At 41.4% G+C, this 23,989-nt stretch overlaps 1 protein-coding gene and 1 pseudogene across 3 annotated transcripts in view; one reads left to right on the forward strand and one right to left on the reverse strand.

Moving 5' to 3' along the window:
* The window catches only part of LOC122814260, a 40,706-nt pseudogene extending 19,139 nt beyond the window's left edge, over positions 1 to 21,567 (reverse strand).
* Positions 1 to 23,989, forward strand: part of TNR (tenascin R) — a 5,843,683-nt gene that overhangs the window by 2,994,661 nt on the left and 2,825,033 nt on the right. The gene's annotated exons all lie outside the window — the stretch shown is intronic.

The following is a 23,989-nucleotide window of genomic DNA, read 5'->3' on the forward strand; positions in this document are numbered from 1 at the left end:
GAACAGGCTCCCCATCCATGTGAAGCAGAGTTCCTCCCTAACACAATTCAAGTTCAGCTTGGACAACTGGATGCGTAACAGGGAATTCATCCCTGGTTTAGCACCTGTATCGCTAATGGACACAGGCAAACTGTAAATGGTTCATCTCCCAGGTCCCTACTTGTAAATGTTTCTTCTCCCAAATCCCTGCTTACACTTATCAAGGGTATCAGAACTTGTCAGAAATATGGGATGTATAGCTATGCTTAAAAACGCTCTTGTGTTTGTTAGCCTAGTAAACACCTATGAACCTATACTGTATTACCATTCTGATGACATTTGCCCTCTGTGCTGACATTCAGTCCTGTGCTCTGACGTTGATGGGTTGATTGAAGATGTGTACCCATAGATGTTTACGACACAGTCCTGAAAGAGAAATGTAGATAATTCCATGAGATAGATTTCATTGTGTGATTCCACAGCCCTTAAACAGCATCCTTTATTACACAAATTATTACTATCCACAGTATAAAGGGCAGAGTGCAATATATGTAAATGATGAGTACAAGTAGCATGTCTACAGCACCAATGGATAATAGGAATTCATACTAATGTATCTACTCTACTGTAGTCACCCTATGCATCAGACACATAGCTTTATTTCCCTGCATCCATGAGAAAGATGATAGGGATGTGGCACAGTTATCCTCACTTGCACAGTGTGTTGTGTGTGGGTGCAGGAGACCTAGGCTGACCCAATAGGTTTGCAAGCATATGTATCAATAAGCAAGGAAAGCATGCAAGCTGGACCATGGTAATTTTGCGTGTGTCTCTGTAGGTGCCCTCAGTGTGACATTGGTGTGTGAATGTCTGCATGAATACAGCCAAGCTGAGTGCTAGCCCTATATGTCTGTATGTTGACCAGTTGTGAGCCATGCATGGTAGATGTGACAGTTCATCGTCTCTGCCCTTGAACATGAGAACTGGCTCTGCCAGGAGTTGCACTGTCACTTCCATGCCCAAGGTCAGATGCTGTGCTACAACCTGAAAGTGTCTGATGTCTGCTGGGCATGTGTCCTTCACAGGAATTCCCAGGACCATGAGCCCATGGCATGATACTTCATGGTGTGGACAGCACACTCCCCTCTGCAGCACTGTATGTACCGCCACTATGGGAGCATGATTGGGCATGGTCATGTTGACTCTCAGTAGATGAGTTGCTGACCTACACCCTCGAGGCTGATGCTCAACTCCAATCAGATTTTCTGTTACAGGCAATGAGTGTTCTATGACAGATAGTGTGCGATCTCTCTCAGACCTATTCCTTTCCACTGTGTCAGTCAACTGATCCAGGGTATCGGCAACACAGTAGAGGCAGTCATGGATGTCAGACTTTGCTGCATCCATGACTGCGAGCATTCGTCAAACGTTCCTTTCCAAATGTGCTGAGTGACATATTATGAGACATCCAACAGGTGGTGTTGGGACAGCAGGCCTCCTACAAGCACCCTATCAGTCCACCTGTGTGGAACCTCGCAAACAGTTTGGCTATGGCCAGTGTTGACAGTCACTGAAGCCACAGTAGCCACACTTCCCGGTTTAATGTTTCCACCCTCCAACTGTGCAATATCTGTGGCCTCAGTGGACTGGGTATGTGTAGGCATACTGGCTGTGTACACTGATAATGAGGGTGGCTGATGGATGTAAACCTGTGTCTAATTTAGCCTATGCAATCCCCAGATGTGCCTCACTTTGGCCACTATCATCATCAGTGTCTGAAGAGACATTGACCTTAGGTGGTGTAGCGGACAAAGACTAACCTCCCTGGTCACCTGCAATAAAAAGGAAAAAGCAATACATTAATACCTGCACTACTATGCTCTGCACTACTATGGTGCAAAATATGTTAATCTGTATACACTGCTGTCACTATGACAGACTTGTATACCTCCCAACCTCACAGAGTAGAACGTGTGGACATTATTTTCTAACCCCAATCTGTAATGATTTGGAAATAATTATTCAGAAAACAACAATCTTATGAGCAAAAAATAAATGACGTATACTGTGGACATTCTGCAAAAATGTGTACAGTTGACGGTTATGGCAATCATTAATGTCTTGACAATACTTTTCAAGTCAATCACTATGGTCATACTTACAAGGCAGAAGTATGAATGTAAACTCTGGACATTCAGGAAATATCTGTACAATTAACAGTTATGCAGGCAGTGCATCAATCTAGCAATCAGGCCTGAGATGACATTTTAGCTAGGACATTGAACTATATTTACATCTCTGACAAAACAGATTTCTGTTTACCAGCAGCAGGAGTATGGCCTCTTCCAATTCCTGATAATCCTGAAAATAGGTTGATGGAGAGGTAATGGCAACAGCACCACATGTTACAGTATAACAGGGATTAATATGTCTAATAATCTCATATCTACAGTAACTGAAATGTTAAAAGGCATATGGGTGACAATCTCTACGTGAGCTTACAACTGCAGCTGACTTAAACCCCCCCAAAAAACCCACTTTAACCCATGTAAAACTAGATACACCTTAACAGGATGAATGCAACAGTATTCTACTACTGATCTAACTAAGCATTCCTGGAAGCTCCTCTTGAGAGGAACAGCTGGCACCCACGTCCACAACATATTGGCTAATGGATGTCATGGAGCTGCCCTGTACAGCAATTTTTGTCAGGGATTCCTCTGTAGTTGTGAGAAGAGGTTATACTGCAGGCCCACCACCAGTAACCTGATGATCCCCTGGCCATGTCTGCATGCCACCTTGCTGCACTGATTATGTCAGCGACATGGTGTCGCACCTGCTCATAGGTATTATTTTAATGACCCATGGCAGTGATGTTGTGCACCAGTTAATTCCACAGGGCTGCATGTTCTTACCTATTTGCTCTCCCTCAGGACAGCATGACCTGATAATGTTGTCGCAACACCTCATTGATGAGTTTGATGTTCATCGTGTTTCACTGTTGTGGTCATTACACTTGGGTTATCCTGCTGGCAGGCTACCCGCAGTCAGCCTGAATTCCAAAGTCCTGGTCCGGCATCGGTTGCTGTCGCCACTTCCTTGACATCAGTGTGCCAGAGGTATATAAGATGCAGCCAATGCCATTTTCTTCAGTCTTTCTTGCCGCGCGGTGCCCAAAGCAAAAGCAGTTCGCAAGTGCCAGTCGGCCGACTCCTGAGATTTTCGAAACGAATTTCAGATCCAAAGTCTTCAATAAAGCTAAGTACTCCGTTGGGGAAACTTTTTCCTTGCTCCAGACCGATGTCAGAAAAAGTTAACAATTGTATTTCTTGTGGGAAGCAAATACCTTATAAGGATTTTCATTCTTACTGTATTCCTTGCCTAGGCCCTGACCACGATGTTGCTAGCTGTCGGTTTTGTGCTAGATTTAACCAACGCACTATTATGCGTCGGTACGATTTTGCCTTTCATTACTTTGGCCGAAGGTGTAAATATATAATGCCGTCAGAACAGCTGACGACCAGAGTTTATAAAAAGCGCAAGGAAAAGGAAAAGGACAGGCATCCGAGATCCAAAACCGACGACGAGGCCTCTGCTAGGCCAGTCGCCGGTTTGCCGGTTCTCAGTGAGGCGCTTTCACAGCCCCTGACGCCTGCTACCTCATAGCCACAGGCCGCTACCGACTCTCACGTGGAGACAGCTAGGCCTCTAGATACTCAAGGTATTGGACACTCGGAAACTTTTTCCTCAGATGGGTCCGGAGCCGCTGAGCAGGCATCGGCTTTTGAGGGTGGTTTCAGACCTACACAGTTATATGTTAAGCCAATCTCAGCTTCCAAGACAAAGACTAAAACAGCTTTAAAGACAAAGAAACAAGTACAGCATTCTCCAGGACAGATTTCCATGCCTAAAAAACAGATGCTTAAAATGGCCAGAGACCTAATTACTTTGATTAGGGGTTCCCATCTCCCTCCTGATAAGAGGCCTAGGCAAGACACAGAATATGACTCCTCTGATCAGGTTTCCATTTTTTCTGACTCCTCTTCAGAACAGGAATACTCTCTGCCTCCCTATGAGGATTCTGATGCTGAAGAATCTTTCCCTTCAGCTTCTCATCCTGAGGATTATTCTTTTGGGGAAACCCTGCATACTATGAGGGAGCATTTCCACTGGGAGAGCCAGGATTACTCAGAATCTAAGAAAAGGCTCAGAGATTTTCTTCTACTTCCCCAGCATAGACCTCTGGCTATTCCACCTGTTCTAGACATTGCAGATGATGTATTTTCAGAGTCCAGCCTGTCTCCTGACTCTTTACCTCCTGCACCTGTTAAGCCAGACAGATACTACAGGGTGCCAGACTCTCATAAATTTATTTATAAAAACCCTGCTGCTGACCCAGAAACAATATCTCAGGGTCCCAAGGGGGTCAAGGCCTCTACAGCTAAAATCCCTGTTCCCTCGCATAGGGATTCTAGGTCACTGGACAGATGGGGGAAAAAAGTTTACACTTCTGCTACCTTGGCTGTAAGGGCTTTAAATTGTCAGTTTCATATGCTTAAATATCAGCAATACTTAATGTCACTGCTAAAGCAGAAAATGTTGACAGATTCTGAATGGTCTGAAAACAGGGAAATGCAGGATTTATTGCATGCAGCTTAACAAGTGGGAAAGCATACTTTGCAATGTGGTTTTGATTCATTGGAGGCCACTTCTAGAGCCGCTGTTACAGGTTCTGTTATTAAAAGGCATGCTTGGTTAAAGGAACAGAATCTGCCTGATCATGTTAAAGCAAAATTATTACAGCATGATACTTTGTTTGGTGTTAAGGCAGAAGAGGTGTTGAAGAAAATGGAGGATAAAGCGAAATCTATGCAGACAGTAAAGGATTTCTTACAGGTACAACCTCCCAGATTTAGCAGGAACTGGCCTTCTAAGAATTGGTCCTTTCCAGTGTCAGACAGACCACAAAGAGGCAGATACAGACACCCTAGAGGCAGACAACAACCCCAGGGCTCATACAGGCCCAAACAATGGGGTGCTACTACCAACAAAAGCGGAGAAGACAAATCATAGCCATATAGAAAACAGTCCCAATGACTTTCCTCTGCCAATGCCAATCACTTATCTCTTGGTAGCACCCTTAGGGGAAAAGCTAGCACTTTTTTCACAAAATTGGCACATGATCACCCAGGACAAATGGGTCTTAAACATAGTTTCTCAGGGCTACAGGTTCCATTTCATACCCTTCCAGAGGCAAAAGGTATGCCAGACCTGCCACACAATCAATGAGTAGAGGCACAAAAACAAGTTTCATCTCTCATGGACATGAGGGCTATTCAACCAGTATCACAGCAAGAGCAGGGACAAGGATTTTACTCAAGACTTTTCTTAGTACCCAGAAAGGACAAAGCTTGGAGACCAATTCTGGACCTGTCTATTCTAAACACTTTTCTGGATGTTCCAAAATTCATAATGTTGACTCTGCAGCAGCTTCTGCCCATGCTGGGCAAGAAGGCTTGGCTTGTAACTTTGGACCTAAAAGAGGCATACCTGCATGTCCCAATCAGACATTCTTGCAGAAGATACCTCAGATTCATAGCTGGTTCAATGCACTACCAATTCTCTGCACTGCCCTTTGGCTTATCTACTGCACCCAGGGTCTTCACAAAATGCCTGGCACCAGTAATTGCATTTAACAGACAGAGGAATTCACATATATCCCTACTTGGACGATCGCCTTATTCAAGCAGAGAACAAAGACATTCTACTAAAGCATTTGGCGTTTGTAAAAAGATTACTAATTTGCCTAGGGTACACAGTAAACAAAAATAAATCAAAACTAGTACCCTCTCAAGAGATAATATTCCTGGGTGCAAGCTTAAATACAACTGCCCAGATAGCTTATCTCACGCCAGACAAACAAAGGCAACTGACTTCATACTTCAAAAGCATGGCAACAAAGACCCAGTTATCTGCAAGAAAAATTCTGCAGGCTTTGGGCTTCAGGGCATCCTGCATTCTGCTAATTCCATATGCAAGACTGCATATGAGGAAGCTACAATGATACCTAAAAAGTGTTTGGACCCAACATTGCCACAGCCTGGAAACAATAATTACTCTCATTCCCTGCCTGCAACAGGAGTTTCGATGGTGGGCACAGGCCTGTCACCACAACAAGGGACAGCCATTCACCTTACCACAGCCAGGCAGACACTAACAACAGATGCATCAGATTATGCCTGGGGGGCCCACATAGCAGGAAAATGTATTCAGGGCACATGGCCTGGAAGCCAAATGCATCTTCATATCAATCAAAAAGAGATGCTAGATGTACAGAACGCCCTGACAGCCTTCAAGGAATTACTCCATCCAGGACAACTGCTGATAAAAACAGACAATGCTACAGTTATGTGGTACATAAACAAGCAAGGAGGCACTCATTCCTACCCCCTCTGCAGACAAGCCATGACATTGTGGAACACAGCATTGACTTATCAAGTGCAGGTGCAAGCACAGTTCCTGCCAGGAAAAACAAATACTCTGGCAGACGAACTAAGCAGAAACCTCATGGACCCTCACGAGTGGAAACTAGACCGACAAGTCTTCAGCATGATAACAAGGAAATGGGGATGCCCAGACATAGATCTATTTGCCTCCCCTCACAGCTGCCAACTACAGAGATTCTGCTCAAGGACTTACCACGAACAAGCATGGAAAGTGGATGCTCTATCATTCAGCTGGAAAACCCTTACAGTTTATGCCTTTCCTCCTCTGCCTCTCCTCCCCAAGGTACTCCTAAAGGTCAGACAAGAGAAGCCAAAAATGATACTGATTTCCCCAGACTGGCCACGCCAACACTGGTATCCAATCCTAAAGAACTTGTCTCAGTGCCCAGCCTGGACGTTACCTCAAATTCCTCATTTACTGACCCAATAAAACAATCAAATCCTGCACAGCCAACTCAGAACACTAAATCTGGCCGCATGGCAGATATTATAACCATTCAGGACACACCTCTCTCTAAAGCAGTTATGGATGTTATTTTGGAGGCCAGGAGTCCCAGCACCAGAAAATCTTATGCAGAAAAATGGAAGAGATTCTGTGCTTGGAACCAGGCACAAGGAATTGACACACTTGTACCAAATATTCCTCAGATTTTACAATACCTTACTGAGATGTTGGATAAAGGCCTATCCTTCTCATCAATTAAGATCCATGCTTCTGCCATTTCAGCTCACTACAATACGGACCCACCAATTTTTTCACATCCACTGCTGAGGCAGTACCTCAGAGGGGCCAAAAACATAAGACCTCCAAGGAGAGCGCCAATACCTTCATGGGACCTCAATTTTGTCTTGGAAAAGCTCACACTGCCTCCATTTGAGTCAGCCAATACAGCTGACATAAAGTTCTTATCATGGAAAACAGCTCTGCTCCTAGCAATAACTTCAGCAGTAAGAGTCTCAGAGTTACAGGCATTAATGGCTGTGGAATCTTATATTATTTTCCATCCAGACAGGGTTTCTCTAAGGACAAACCCAACATTTATGCCTAAAGTAGTGTCCAGTGTGGCTCTTAACCAAACTATTCACTTGCCTACCTTTTATCCAAACCCACAGAATAAAGGAGAGAGACTTCTGCATTCTTTGGACATACACAGACAGCTACGCTTCTACTTGGACAAAACTAAAGCTTTCAGAAAGACTGAGCAACTTTTATTGGCATATGCTGCAGGATCACAAGGAAAGGCTATTTCAAAACAGACTATTTCAAAATGGATAGGCCACTGCATTCATTTCTGCTATTCACAACATGGCAAAACACTGCCTAAGGACATTAGGCCACATTCTACCAGAGTAGCAGCCACTTCAGCAGCCTTCCTCAGAGGAGTACCAACCAAGGATATTTTGGAGGCTGCAACTTGGACTTCAGTGCACACTTTTACAAAGCACTACCACTTACCTCTTTACTCTAAATCCAGAGCAGGCTTTGCCACTGCAGTTCTGCAGAGCCTCATAGCCACTCCTAATTCTATTTAGGCCCAGCCACCCAACCTCAGCTTTGGGATTCAACCCAAGTGTAATGACTGCAACAGTAACACAATGAACATAGTACAGTTGTATACCTACTATAAATGTAGATGTTCAAGTGTATTTACTGTTGCAGTCCAGGTTACCCTCCCTCCATCCCCCTTTTCATTGCTGGGACTTATCTGTACTTCTCTATTCTATACAACCTTTGTGCTGTATTTGCTGGTAGATCAAGGTAATGTTTATGTTATTGCATGCTATTTTATAAGCAGAATTTTTAGCCTACCCTTTTGGGGGCACCTGACATCTGGGGCAAGAAAAACTGAAGAAAATGGTGTCGGCTGCATCTTATATACCCCTGGTGCACTGACGCCAGGGAAAAGGTGACAGCAACCGACGCCGGACCAGGACTTTGGAATTCAGGCTGACTGCGGGTAGCCTGCCAGCAGGATAACCCAAGTGTAATGACTGCAACAGTGAATACACTCGAACATCTACAATTATGGTAGGTACACAACTGTACTTTTTATGACTCAGAAAATGGTGGCCTACGATGTGCATGCATAACGTTTACTAAAATACAAAGAAATAAGAACACATATGAGGATCACATATGTGCGAGTAAAATATGTAGAGATACAGCAGTAAAGAAAGGCTATCAGTAATCACTGTTTAATTACACATCTCATATTCAGCAGTAGGCCAAAAATACAAAAGGTGTGGATGCAACTAGGATAGTAGCAATAGTGACATATTCATGTTTGTGTTGTGACAGATACTCATGTATGATCACACATCCAACACAGGAGTCCATTGTAGTGTGCCCCATAACAGGAAATATTCCCCTCCCACAAAAAATATAAACAGTAATGGCAACAAAACAGCAGAGTACTATTACAACTCCTGTCAAAGGAAGTACCCAGGAGACTTGTGGACCTAGTTAGCAGACAGCATTATACCATTGGTGTACTTTACATCCTCTGTACATCTAACAGGGCTGGAGATCAATGTCATGTCATCAGTATAGTTCTAACAACAGCTTAGTGATGCAATCCATATTCTCACTAAGTATATTCAAACATATGCATCATGTAGGAAACACAGTGGCTACATACCTGATGGAGTACAATATTCCTCTGTTGAAACATACTGCTCTACAAGAAATATGTCAATGAGTTAGACATAAGAAGTAAGTCTCATACACACTGATTTGCCTAGCTAAAAATTTGCCTTTTTATGATGATTCATATTAGCAATTGATTGCATCTAAACCAGTCTGTGCTTCAGAAATGCTAAATGCAGTCTACACAGCTGATTTGCAGTATAAGCAGCCAATCCCATGCATCTACTCAACAAGATATAAGGCTTAAATGTACATTCCATACCCTTTCTTATATGTTGGGGTGAAATTTGTGGGGTAAAGATATAACATCATCACAGAGACAATGTTTGTAGCAGTTACTTTTTACATACAGATGTGTGTGATACATGCTGAAGCTGCTGCTAGCAATGGGCATAGAGAGAGAGAGTGAAGACTTTGCAGGATGACAACCCAGAGGAGTAACTGTGGGACCTGTGGCAGCCTTGATTAACAGCTAGAGCAAGATTGAGTATTAAGGTATGTGCTTAAGGTAAGTATGTTAGCCAAAGGTTTCATTAACAGAGTAAAAGGCAACATGCTTGCTGTGTCCAAGAACAAGGTAGCGACTACATGAACCATTATGTTAATGACTTGAATAACTGATAAGTCATGTGTAATGTTATGGTAGCCATCTGGATCATGTGTGCTGGCAACCCTTGCCTCTGTCATGACTCCCATTTATGTGTGTTACTTTTACACCTGTGGTTGTCTGGAATATCACTGGCAAATCATTGTGGACTGCAGTCTGGAATTACTGGGCCACATTTTCATTACATACTTCAAATTCCTCTGGGAATTCATGCTAATGCATAACCTGACATTTTATGCACTTTCTAGGATTGTAATAACAATAGTTAAAATGTGTTCCTATCTGTCGGCCCTTGACCTCCATTATTTAGAAGCAGAAATTCCATCTGTACTGCATTGGGTGGATAAATAGGTGATGACATAGTCATATATATCACAATTTATAATAGTGATGTACACATACATGTATTCTAAATGCTAGACACAGCTGTATTTGAACCCAGGACCATGTGAACCAAAACATAAATGCTTTCAAAGTATTTCAAAGATTGAGCTACAGAGTCAGTGATACAACAGATGTGTTGTACATGTTGTAGAGATAATTGTACTGTATTGCTGTTACATACCTCACTTACATCTATTACTATGTGTATGGTGTTAATGTGATGTATTTCTCTACCAGAGTTCCAGTTAAATTCCTATTTTCCCATTAATGTTTTATCAGATCTTCTGTGTGATGCAGTGCAATGCGCAGCATCACATAAGCATGTTTAATGCTGAGAAAATTACAATTAGTATGTTTTGCTTACAACACCTGTGCTAATTAACTGGCTATGTGGCTTGGTGGGTTAATGCACTATTGTTCAAGTCAGATGGTAGTGAGTTCAAAATAGGGCATAGGTGAATTTTTTGAATATGATTGTTATGATTTCACATACATGTAATAATACACCATCATTTAGCTTAGCGATGCTACGCATAGTGTAGCATCATGCGATGCCTCTTTAAAGAAAAGAAAATTGGGGAGATAGGAAAGTGGTGAAATGAGGTGCAAGCAGGGGGAAATATATTGAAAGCCAGGTAGGAATGTGCAGGAAGGGTGTAGGAAAGAACCATAGCTATCCATTTCTTCAACAGCAATAACTCTGCACTTGCAGGGATTTTTAGCTGAATTTGGACTATCACCCCCAGAGAGAGGGGTGACGGAAAAATCACTGCATTGTCAAGCCAATTGGACCAAATTAAGTGTGTCCAGTGGACACATGTATGAAATGGAGAGTTATGTATGGGACAATATATATATATTTTTTGCCCCTTTTTTTTTTTTTTTGTAAAGAAAAAGTGGAATGTTGTGGAAGGGACATAGATATGTTTGGGGAAGGTGAGGAAGCATTTGCAGACAGACAAGTCATACAAAACAGAAAACAGGTTTGGCGAGGGACACAAGAGTGGGTGAACACCTTGGTTGGGGAGTGGGTGGGGGGGATCCAGGTCCCATGGACATTAGACTCACTAACAGTGTGAGTCAAATCCTCACCTATGGGACTGTCAGTAATGCAACTTCACTGATCCTGTGGAGGCAGTGGCTGACACAGGTGCCTGTGGCCAGACTGCCGCACCAGGATGGAAAGCATGCTCGCCATCCAGCTTAGATGTGTGCCAACAGTCTGGTGCACAAGTTTATGCACTATGCCTGGCAGTTGTGCATGGGTGACATAGGCATCCCCTCTGCCTCCACTCTCGGGGGGGCACACTCTCGGCCTGTGGGGCAGAACTACCCAAAGGAGCAGGTAGTGCAGGAGTAGTGGGGGGTTAAAATGCACTTACAGAGATCTCTAATATCTGCAATTCAGAGGACTGACATTTTTTTTTCTGGCATTGATCCTCACCAATGTGGCAGGGACTGGCCAGTAAAACAAGATCATATACCAAATAGACCACACATATGGGGAAATATTCAGTGCATTCTGCAAAAATTGAGACAGTGGAAAGGTATGTGTACACTGATTACACTTGACAGCTGGACATTCAAGGCACAGGTCTATGGTTATGTTTTATTGATGAAATGCTAAAACAGTATTGAAAACAGCACAATTTTTCAGTTGGCTGGTGTAGAATTAGAACTCAAAAGCAGTGACTACAGTAATACTAAACATTTTGTTTGAAATAGAGCACTATCACAGCATTTTTGTCTCCTTTTACACTTTATTGATTCACGTTGTTTCAAATTTTGCATTTACACACATGGATAGCTGCCTAGGACTTCTGCTAACATACATGTTTACCCTAATCAGTTATTGGCTGCAATCTACAGCATATTTCTGACAATGAGCAGACCACAATATTGACTATTAATCTGGGTATTCAGCAACATTAATAATGGTTGGAAGCTATGCTATACACTATTGCATGCTTACTTCTTTTACTTTCTTTTGCAGTTCAGATATGTAGTGAAAGTCTGTGATGTCCCAGATATTTCATACATGGCTGTTAAGACTGCAATATCTGTATTTTTTTATTTTATTATTAGTTATGCATTCATTTATTACTTTATTGATTTTCTTACATACCACGCGCTTGCCTCATCCTGGTCAAATGCCTTGAATGGACCATACATTGCAAGCCCTCTCTTCTCCAGCTGTGGTAAAAGAGGGAAACCATTATGCATGTCAGTTTTGCACAGGTTCAGCTTGTATATTTATAAATTACTAGAAAACATATTTACATATCTGTAGGGTGTTCCCTGCTTTTGCCTCTTGGATTCACTGATCCAAGGTACTCCTCTTCTATCATTGGAGGTCATCATAATGGTGATGACACTTCTCACCAGTGTGGGGGATACCAGTTGCACTGGTCATGTCCTTGGCCAAACTATCCCAGGCCTCAGACTTGCATTCAGAGCCAACATAGCTGTCCTGCAGCAGCAGAGTTCCATGGTGCTGTACCAGGAGTCCAGTAAAAATCTTAGACCTCTGAACACCTCAACATTGTGCCCTAAAGGGCACCCCCCCCAACAGCCATATCAGCACACAAGATCAGGATCCAAGGAATATTGAGCAATTCCCGCCAATTGCCCTTTAAATAGGATACAGTCTTGCCATTGCTTCATACTGAAACTTTCAAAAACACACTGCATCGCTTAACCTTGTGCAAATATGAAACCACAATGTTTAAGTGATGCTTAGCAATGTGCAAACCAGGAAAAAATGTTACCCATGTTTAAGTGATGCATAGTATTGCACACCTTTTCTAAATATAACAATAATTGAATTTAAAGTGAACAGAAGTTTCAGTGACCTAACACAGTCCCACAACAGTATATGTAATAGGTATCACTGCCCAGGACTTGAACTCGGAACATATACCATTATAGGTCATCACTCACCCTATCTCGCCACAAAAGTAATGAAGGGAACTCATGTATCTTTACATATACTGTGATGGTGCTACTGTAGGCATAGTGCAACTTCACTGCTAAAACAATTGAAAGCATCCGGTTTCTATTTTTAGATGTCTTGTGTATGTCTGATGCATGGGTGTGCAAAGCTAAGGAGAACTAAATAAAGTGGCACATCATGCAAATGTGCATAAAATGAAAAAAAAAAAATAACACATCTTGTTTCTGTTTTTAGATGTCTGACACATGTCTGATGTATGGGTGCACAGAGCTAAGCATAGCTAAATAACTCAGCACATTATGCAAACATACACATAGTAAATAAAAAAATAATAATACATCTAAATTAGGTTCATATGTTCATAGGTTGGTACTAGGCTATTGGCATTAGTGAAATAATTGCATACACAGCTCCCAGCATTATGCCTTCTACTCCTTTCGGTCAGGTTAACTGGCTGACAGGTATGGGGGTGTGTCGTTGGTGTTACACGGATTCATTATCTGTGTTACATGTGGATTTGCACTGCAAAACCTCCCTTAGGCACACCGGACCATTAATATGCATGGTGCGCTGCTGAGGGCAGATTGTGGCTGTGTACATGGATACATTCCATGTAGGCCCTACATGGAGCCTACATGGAGTTTATTGAATCCTGGGTTATGTCTTTCCAAGGTAGTTCTATCACCAGATGGCTTTAGTAAGATTTGCTCTGGATTATTTTAAATAGCCTTTGACATTGCTGAAAGACCATTCTTTTTTATTCAGATGATCTACAACTCCATTATATATAACCATCCAGCACTGATGAGGAAACTGACCCATTGCTAACTTTAAAAATATCCACCTGTGAATCCCTTATATTAAAGGTACTGGTTAAACTAAAAACAAACACATCATACCTATGCTATGCTGTGCTATGCAACACCTATCCAAAAATGTATACAGAAAGAACAAAAATAGAGTTCTATCTCTATTTTCAAATCCCTTTGTGTAGGATTCCTGCATCTTGTAATGTTCATTGAGATTACAGAGTAGACCTCAATAAGGTTTAATAACAGCCAGTGACCTATTTCAAAGTAATCCATTTCTCTGTCCCTGAAGCAAAATAGGCTGTTGTCAGACTGCTCCCTTTGTTAATATTAGTGCATGTAGAGGCTTCAGAATAACCTTGCTCAAGTCATACTTCCTCATCTCACTCACACACACACACACACACACACACACACACACACACACACATATACTGACATACACACACACACACACACACACACACACACACACACACACACACACACACACACACACACACACACACATATACTGACATACACACACACACACACACACACACACACACACACACACACACATATACTGACATACACACACACACACACACACACACACACACACACACACACACACACACACACATACACACACACACATATATACTGACATACACACACACACACATATATACTGACATACACACACACACATATACTGACATACACACACACACAAATACTGACGTACACACACACACACACACACACACACACACACACACACACACACACACACACACACACACACACACACACATTCACATGCATACACACATTAAATGAGCACTAAAGTGCAGACGATTACCTTGATGCATACATAAGCTTATATCTATACATACACAATGAATACTGTCATACCTGTGACACATTTGTATATTAATGCATCTTTAACTCTTATATATACACATACACGAATACTGTCATACCTGTGACACATTTGTATATTAATGCATCTTTAAATCTTATATCTACACATACACGATGAATACTGTCATACCTGTGACACATTTGTATATTAATGAACCTTTAACTCTTATAGTTACACATACACTATGAATACTGTCATACACATTTGTATATTAATGCACCTTTAACTCTTATATCTACACATACACTATGAATACTGTCATGCACATTTGTATATTAATGCACCTTTAACTCTTATATCTACACATACACAATGAATACTGTCATGCCTGTGACACATTTATATATTAATGCACCTTTAACTCTTATATCTACATATACACAATGAATACTGTCATATCTGACACATTTGTATATTAATGCACCTTACCTCTTATATCTACACATACACAATGAATACTGTCATACCTGTGATACATTTGTATATTAATGCTCCGTTAACTCTTACATCTACACATACACACTGAATACTGTCATACCTGTGACACATTTGTATATTAATGGACCTTTAACTCTTATATCTACACATACACAATGAATACTGTCATACCTGTGACACATTTGTATATTAATGCACCTTTAACTCTTATATCTACACATACATAATGAATACTGTCATACTTGTGACACATTTGTATATTAATGCACCTTTAACTCACATGCTGGAAAGATGCACTAATTAAATATAAGCTTATGTAGTCACAAAGCTATTTACAACATAATCTGTTTTACAGTAAGACAAAGATGGTTAGAATGCAGGTATATTCTTATAACTTACTAATATATAGTTACTTATGTACTAACGTACATTGCTAACTTATATGCATTTTATAAAGTGTTAAAACACACACACACACACACACACACACACACACACACACACACACACACACACACACACACACACACACACACACACATTTTATCAGACAGTTCACTGCTTCTTAAGCCAGCTGTAACTTATGCGTTTTTAAAGGGACGTGATAATAACAAATGGGATTTGGTTTCTGCCCAGAGCAGAGTGTATACTCTGCACAGAGTAAGCCTGTTCAGCTCTGCTGCCTCATATGTCCTACCAGTAGACCACAGGCATCAATATGGATATTGCATTCAGCCCAGTCCGGTGGGGATCATTAACATCAACACTCAGCAATGGACAATCTGTCGGACAAATTTCCCAGTGTCCTCCTGAGAATGCAGCACATCTTTCCTCTGTGCTCCTTTCAATCTATCTTGCCAGCTGGTGCGCATTCAATGGCACTTCTGACAGGCCACAGGAAAGAGCATTCAAATACGCACCAGCGAGCGACTTTTACACAAGTATAAAATAGCACTTTTAAAGGACAGACTCTTGGTTTTTTTAACAGTGTTTCCTGCTGTAGTCAGAAGAGGCAGGTTGTTATTAGTAGAAATAGAGATGCTCTATCAATTATTCCATTAGAAGGGACTAAATGTTATTGATAGCAGATAGTATAAATTGTTAAAATGCATGAGCCAGTGTTACCAGTTCAGAAACTATATATATCCTGATAGAATCCTTCCATCTCCTTGATAAAACTGACATAGGCAAAGATGTGTGAGTGCTCAGCTTTCTCTAGGAGGGTGGTATTATGGTTAAGGTGTTTACCTCATAGACACATGATAAAGGGTTTGATTCTCACCTTTGGAATGGAAATTGGCTAGGCTTAAAAGGGCCCACAAGGGCAGCTATCTAGTACTAACCAATGAACATTATAATACCTACCAGTAGACATAAAACAACTATTTCCTAATTGATGTATTGCATTATTATTTAATATACTAAATGATGTAAAATCAGATTGCTGCCTTGTGAAGAATGCAGCAGTGCTTTTCTTAGAGGAAACCTGATGTGCATAAAATCATAATACTGCTTTAGAGATGAAGTGCCCAAGTTTCACTTACCTTGTAAGATATCTGTCATGTGTTTTAAATCGTATGTATGCTAAGAACTTTTTGAAACATTCCATCTGACAGAAATCTAACATAAACCTATTAGCTTTTCTGATGTAGTTAACTGCATCATCACCAAATACGTTCAATGCCTGAATATGTTTTGTATTTTTGGATTAAGATTTAAAATACTATCCTTCAAAACTCAAAATAATTAATTTGCTGGTGCCTTGCATCAGTATTTATGGCATGTATCATTGTCAATGTTTGGCTAGAAAACTGTGTATAACAAGTCAAGCATTAAGGAACCACAAATCAAATTAAATAATGTGAATATGTGAGATCACAATGAATATTTTTACATACTGTCACTTAAAGTGGCACTTTTTCAAATGGATTTCTAAAGGGATTGAACAAGCACAGATTTGGGTTTCCTATGCATTAACATCAGGGTGTACATGCCTGAATAAGGACAATAGAGGAGGTGCTTTATCTGCCTTCCTGTTCCTGACTTTTGCAGATGTAATATCAAGGACCATCTGACGTCCAGAGAGTTTCTACTTTGGGAATGTAGGGTCTGTTTCTTTACTGAAACAGATTCTTTTAACTCCAAGTGACTGTGATCCATGAAGTGTGCTAGAGAACTTTAGTGCCAAGTCTGATGTGAGTGAGATAAAATGAGCATTTCCAAATAAGAAGCCATATCTGACTGCATGAAAAGAGCAGATTTCTGTCTGCAGGTTATGGGAAATGGGTGCTTCAAGTAGAGCAGTTTTAGTATCTTGGTGAAAACAGGGGTATTACAACATCAACTAGTGGTTGGAAACAGCTACAACAGTGCTGCAGAACACAACAGTGAAGCAAAATCTGAGTCATAGGATAACTCTGTCAGTTTATGTGCCACTCTATATCTCCCACCCTCATCTATGGTCAAGAGCTTTGATTAGTGACTGAACATGAGTTGTAGAAATTAGTTTTCTTTCTAGTGTAGTTGTTTTCATTGTTTGTGACATAGTGTGGAGCTGGGCAATCTGGTATGATCCTGGACTTGATCTAGCTAGAGAGACATTCGTTGTGGTTTGGCACCTAGCGGAGATGCTTCCTGGACAGATTACATGTGAGGTGTGGGGAAGGCCTTAATGAGACATTAGTTGTGGTTTGGCACCTAGCAGAGGTGCTTCCTGGACAGATTACATGTGAGTTGTGGGGAATCCTTTAACGAGACATTAGTTGTGGTTTGGCACCTAGCGGAGGTGCTTCCTGGACAGTTTACATGGGAGGTGTGGGGAAGCCTTTAACCACAGCTTATACATCTCAGTATGGTAGAGAATATCCTAAGCAATAGCCTTTCTGCTCATGCTAGGGACAGAGTTGATTGGTCTAGCTTACCCAGCTTACTACTACCATGACCCTCACCATGTCACATAGTTTAAGAAATACATTACAAAACGGGTAGTGGCTGCTTATTTTCATATATTGTTAACTGAATAATTACCTGATTTATTAAACCTTGGCTTTAAGGGGTGTTTCAGTCAGACCACATATCATATAAACAAACAGACAAATATCTTCTTCTTGTTTTTTTCTTTCGGCTGCTCCCGTTAGGAGGTCACCAGAGCGAATCATCTGTTTCCATTTCTTCCTGTCCTCTCCATCTTGCTCTGTCACACCAACTACCTGCTTGTCCTCTCTCACCACATCCATAAACCTTATCTTAGGCCTTCCTGTTTTCCTTTTACCTGACAGCTTCATCCTTAGCATCCTTCTCCCAATATACCCAACAACCTTCCTCATCACATGTCCACAGCAATGCAATATCACCTCTCTGGCTTTGTCTCCAAACTTTCCAACCTGAGCTGACCCCATAAAATGATCATTTCTAATCCTGTCCATCCTCATCACACCCAATGCAAATCTTAACATCTTTAACTCTGCCAACTCCAGCTCTGACTCCTGTCTTTTCATCAGTGCCACAATCTCCAGCCCATATAACATAGCTGATCTCACTACCATCTTGTATACCCTTCTTTTCACTCTTACAGGTACTCGTCTGTCACAAATCACTCCTGACACTCTTCTCCACCCACTCCACCCTATCTATAGTCTTGTTTTCACCTCTCTTCCACACTCATCATTACTCTGAACTGTTGATCTTAAGTATTTAAACTCATCCACCTTCGCCACCTCTACTCCCTGCATCCTCACCATTCCTCTGTCCTCCCTTTCATTCACACACTTATATTCTGACTTAGTGTGGCTGACCTTCATTCCTCTCCTCTCTAGAGCATATCTTCACCTCTCCAGGATCTCCTCAACTTATTGCCTACTTTCACTATAAATCACAATGTCATCCGCAAACATCATAGTCCACGGGGACTGCTGTCTGACCTCATCTGTCAGCTTGTCCATCACCAATGCAAATAAGAAAGGGCTCAATGCTCATCCTTGATGTACTCCCACCTTCACCTTGAATGCATCTGTCAGTTCCACTGCAGACCTCACCATGGTCATACTGCTCTCATACATATCCTGTACCACTCTTACATACTTCTTACCACTCCTGACTCCCTCAAACAGTACCTTAACTCCTCTCCAGGCACCCTATCATATGCTTCCTCTAAGTCCACAAAGGCACAAAGCATCTTCTTCTGACTTTCTCTGTACTTCTCCATAAACATCCTCAAGGCAAACATCGCATCTGTAGTGCTCTTTCCTGGCATGAAACCATACTGCTGATCACTAATCATCATGTCCCTTCTTAACCTAGCTTCCACTACTCTTACCCATAACTTCATGTTGTGGCTCATCAATTTTATCCCTCTGTAGTTACTACAGCTCTGCACATCACCCTTATTCTTAAAAAATCAGTACCAATACACTTCTTTTCCACTCCTCAGGCATCCTCTCACTTTCCAATATTTTCTTAAACAATCTGGTTAAAAACCCCACTGTCATCTCTCCTAAACAACTCCATGCTTCCACAGGTATGTCATCTGGACCAACAGCCTTTCCAGTCTTCATCTTCTTTATAGCTGTCCTTACATCCTCCTTGCTAATCCATTGCACTTCTTGATTCATTATCCCAACATCATCCAACCTTCTGTCTCTCTCACATCCTCTCCATTCATCAGCCCCTCAAAGTACTCTTTCCATTGGCTGAACACACTCTCAATGCTTGAGTATGTTTCCCTTGATATCCTTTATCACCCTAACCTGCTGCACATCTTTTGCAGCTCATTCCCTCTGTCTAGCCAATTGGTACAGGTCCTTTTCTCCCTCCTTAGTGTCCAACCTTTCATACAACTCACCATACACCTTATCCTTAGCCTTTGCCACCTCTTTTTTTCACCATACACCTCATCTCCTTGTACTCTCGTCTACTTTCTTCATCTCTCTGACAACCCCACTTCTTCTTCACCAACCTCTTCCTCTGTATACCTCCCTGTACTTCTTCATTCCACCACCAGGTCTCCTTGTCCTCCTACCTCTGTCCAGATGTCACACCAAGCACCTTTCTAACTGTCTCCCTTACCACCTCTGCCGTGGCTGCCCAGCTATCTGGTAACTCTTCACTGCCACCCAGGGCCTGTCTTAACCCATTCACTCCAATGGAGCTCAGGAAGTTTGCACTGTAACTTCCAATGGGTGGAGCCTAAGCTTTATGAGAGAATCAAATTATGTCCTCACATTTCAAACAAATGTTCATAGCTCTGGAACCATAGGAATTATGAACGAATTATGAATGGCAAACTCTTCAGCTCAAACTTTTATAGTGGTAGTATTCTTTAGGTTCTAAGTCTTAAACTGAATTTTATAAGTCACAGTAAACAGTAACTATTACATTTGTAGTATTTCGTAAACAACGTACAATATGTCAGCAACCACTCAAGTTACACACATACTGTCAGCAGCATTTTAGTCATCTCGTTGAGAGCTTTCATATGAGGTTAAGGAGTTCTGTCTGTGTTACTTGGCTGTTAAGATATTTTGAAAAATGTGAAAAGTATATTGCTATAAATTAATATCATAAAAACAACAGTTAATATCCATTTATCTGGATTAACAGAGTTTGCTATTGTTTAAGCTTTCAGATGAAATCTTTTAAAATGTTTTACATAGCATGGTTTTGGATTTATTGATGCAAATATGAACAAGCAATATTTGATGCCTAGAGGTGTCAGTAGGAGATAACTGTAGATGCACCTGGAGATGGCATTTGGATGTAATGAGTTAACTTTTCCCTGAACTCCACCTTACAGTTATCCTTTTTCGACTTCCACTATTTTATCCTTGGCACTGCCCTCACTCTCCTCCTCTTCTTCTTGATCACCACCGTCATCCTACAGACCACTATCCCTGTGCTGCCTAACTATGCTTTCCCCTATCAGCACTTTGCAGTCTCCAATCTCCTTCATACTGGCCCTCCTGCATAGAATATAATCCACCCATGTGCATCTTCCTCCACTCTTGTATGTCACCCTATGCTCTTCCCTCTTCTTAAAATATGTATTCACAACAGCCATGTCCGTCCTCTATACAAAATCGACTGCTATCTGACCTGCATTCCTCTCCTTAACACCATACCTACCCATCACCTCTTCATCCTCTCTGTTCCCTCCAACAACATGCCCAGTGAAATCTGCTCCAATCACCACTCTCTCACCCTTGGGTACATTCTCCACCACTTCAATCAACTCGCTCAAAAACATTTTTTTCTCATCCATTGCACAGCCATCTTGCAGAGCAAATGCACTAACAAGATTCATTACCATACCATCAATTTCAAGTTTCGCAAACATCACTGTATCTGACACTCTTTTCACCTCCAAAACACTCTTGACATACTGTTTCTTCAGGATAACCCCCACCCCATTTCTCCTCCCATCCACCACGGTAGTAAAATTTGAACTCGATTCCGATACACCTGGCCTTACTCCCCTTCCATCTGGTCTCTGTGGTGAGAATCAGCCAACAGTTGCTAAATTTCCACCATCATCCTGTTGTCTAACAGTACCCAGCATCATCTGACCCGGTTTAGAAATCTGTATTGCTGTCTGCAAATTTGATCTGGAAAAAGTTTTACACAGGATGTCGTTCCTGATGTAGCCCTCCCCATTTATCTGGGCTTGGGACTGGCATGAAAAAATATACAGGCTTGTGCATCTCCCAGTGGCTGGGTTAAACAAACAGGCAAAAATACAAAAGTAAATAAATAAAACAAAATGAGTCAAGGAACCCTTTTCATTCAGGATATATGACAAAAAAAAACAAAGCATGTAACTTCATACAGTGTGTGGAATTATTTCTTGTACAGATTCATTCCTTTAGTGCCTCTGTTCTGATGGAGAATTATTCTGAAATACAGTTTAATGTAGGTATCATTCTTACAACAGAATAGTGGATAAGCACAAAGGAAAGGTATATTTTAATACTGTATAAGAGAAAAATCAATGTTGTTTACTTTTGGTGAAAGTAGCCATGTAGGAACTGGTGGAAGTAAATCATTTGGTTAGGAATTTTTTTCAGAGAATTTGATGAAAGTAAATGAATTCAGAAAATGCAGAAGGAGAAAGAAGACAGAATAGAATATATGCTGTAACATGAGGGGGATGTGAGAGAGAGAGGCATAAGAAAGAAGACAGCAAGGTGAATGAGTTGGAGATTAAAACCTTGGAAAAAGAAAAGGGCATTTAAAAGCATTTGCAGGTGGTGGATTGTAGAAGGCAATTATGATACTAACTTTTGCAACTTAGGGTATATCGAAACAAAATAGTAATCATAGGCTGAGAGTACAAGAACATCTAAAGGATACTAAAAAATCTCAAAGAAGGAAATGCAGTAGCAATTCACATGAATCAACAAAATGGCTGTAAAGATAGTTCTGCATGATATGGTAACAGTACACCCATTATTAATGTAAATAGGTAGAATCAACAAAATATCTCAAACGCACCAAAGAATGGAGCTGTAGGCAGCAGCACAGCCTCTACATGGTACCCTACAGGGGAAACAGCAGCACAGCCTCTACATGGTACCCTATAGGGGAAAGAGTTGCATAGACCAACCACTTTGGGCATGAACTATGGTATGCAGTATCCTCAAGATAGAATAACATGGAACACACACTACTCACCATGGCAGGGCTTGCCTCTTGATGGTGTAAAATATGATTCTAGGTGATTTGGCCATGTTGACTAATGGCACCACTGAACATGGGTATTTACCAGTGTTAAGTGGGTTGAGGGCACAACCTATGCCAGGGACCCATGCTAATCATGGGCGGGGTCTATGTGTCCCTACTGGCCAGTGTGTGCCCACCATAAAGCTCAGCATTCCCGGGTCAAAAAGGTACTAGCTGGTGTCCAGTTAAGCTGAGCATTAAACCAATCAACCTGCCTAACATAAACTAAGAATTGCTACACTCGATGTATGTTCCCTGACAGGACAGAACTTGGACGTGGATGAAATTGTGGTAAGGAGAAGGCTGGACATCCTATGTGTCCAAGAGATAAGATGGAATGGCAGTAGAGCACTTGGCTTGGGATCCAGAGTCTACAAATCAGGAGGAGGACAGCTTGGAAATGGTTAGGAAAAAACTCTCAATTCACATAAAACAGAATTCATCAACAACCTTGTTTAAGCGTAACTTAGATAACTGGATGGAAGACAGTAAATTTACCCCAGGGGTGTTGCCTATGTCCCTCTTGGATAAAGGCAGTTGGTGCTGATCATAGACTCGTGATGCAAATATAGACCATACAACTCAGTCAATAAGGGAACAAGTGTATAACATGGCTAGGCTTATAAAGGCCCTAGGGCCAGTAGTCTAGTAATATCCTACAAAGCTATGGAACTGTGGTGAGAGAAAGGCTTCAGAAGGCAGTGAGGGATTTCATCACATTTAGTGACAGAGTTATGGCAATCAGACAACAGCCTAATGATAGGGCAGTATTCATGATCTCAGCCTATGCCCCTTCAGCAAGGGTGTGATAGTGAAGAGAAGAGCGCATTCAGACAACAGTTGCAGGACCTACTAAATAATGCAGGACAACATGAACTGATGTTGATAATGGATGACTTGAATGCACCTATCTGGACAGACAGAGCAGGATATGAGGACTGCCTGGGGCAACAAAAATAAAGGAGAGGTCACTGTAGACTTCTGTCTGACAAATAGCTTGATAGTAGCCAACACATGGTTCAGAAAGAGAGGCAATCAAA

This window comes from Protopterus annectens, chromosome 10.part0 (genome assembly GCF_019279795.1).
Source record: "Protopterus annectens isolate FY-2018-M chromosome 10.part0, PAN1.0, whole genome shotgun sequence".
In the NCBI taxonomy this organism is placed as follows: Eukaryota; Metazoa; Chordata; order Ceratodontiformes; family Protopteridae; genus Protopterus; species Protopterus annectens.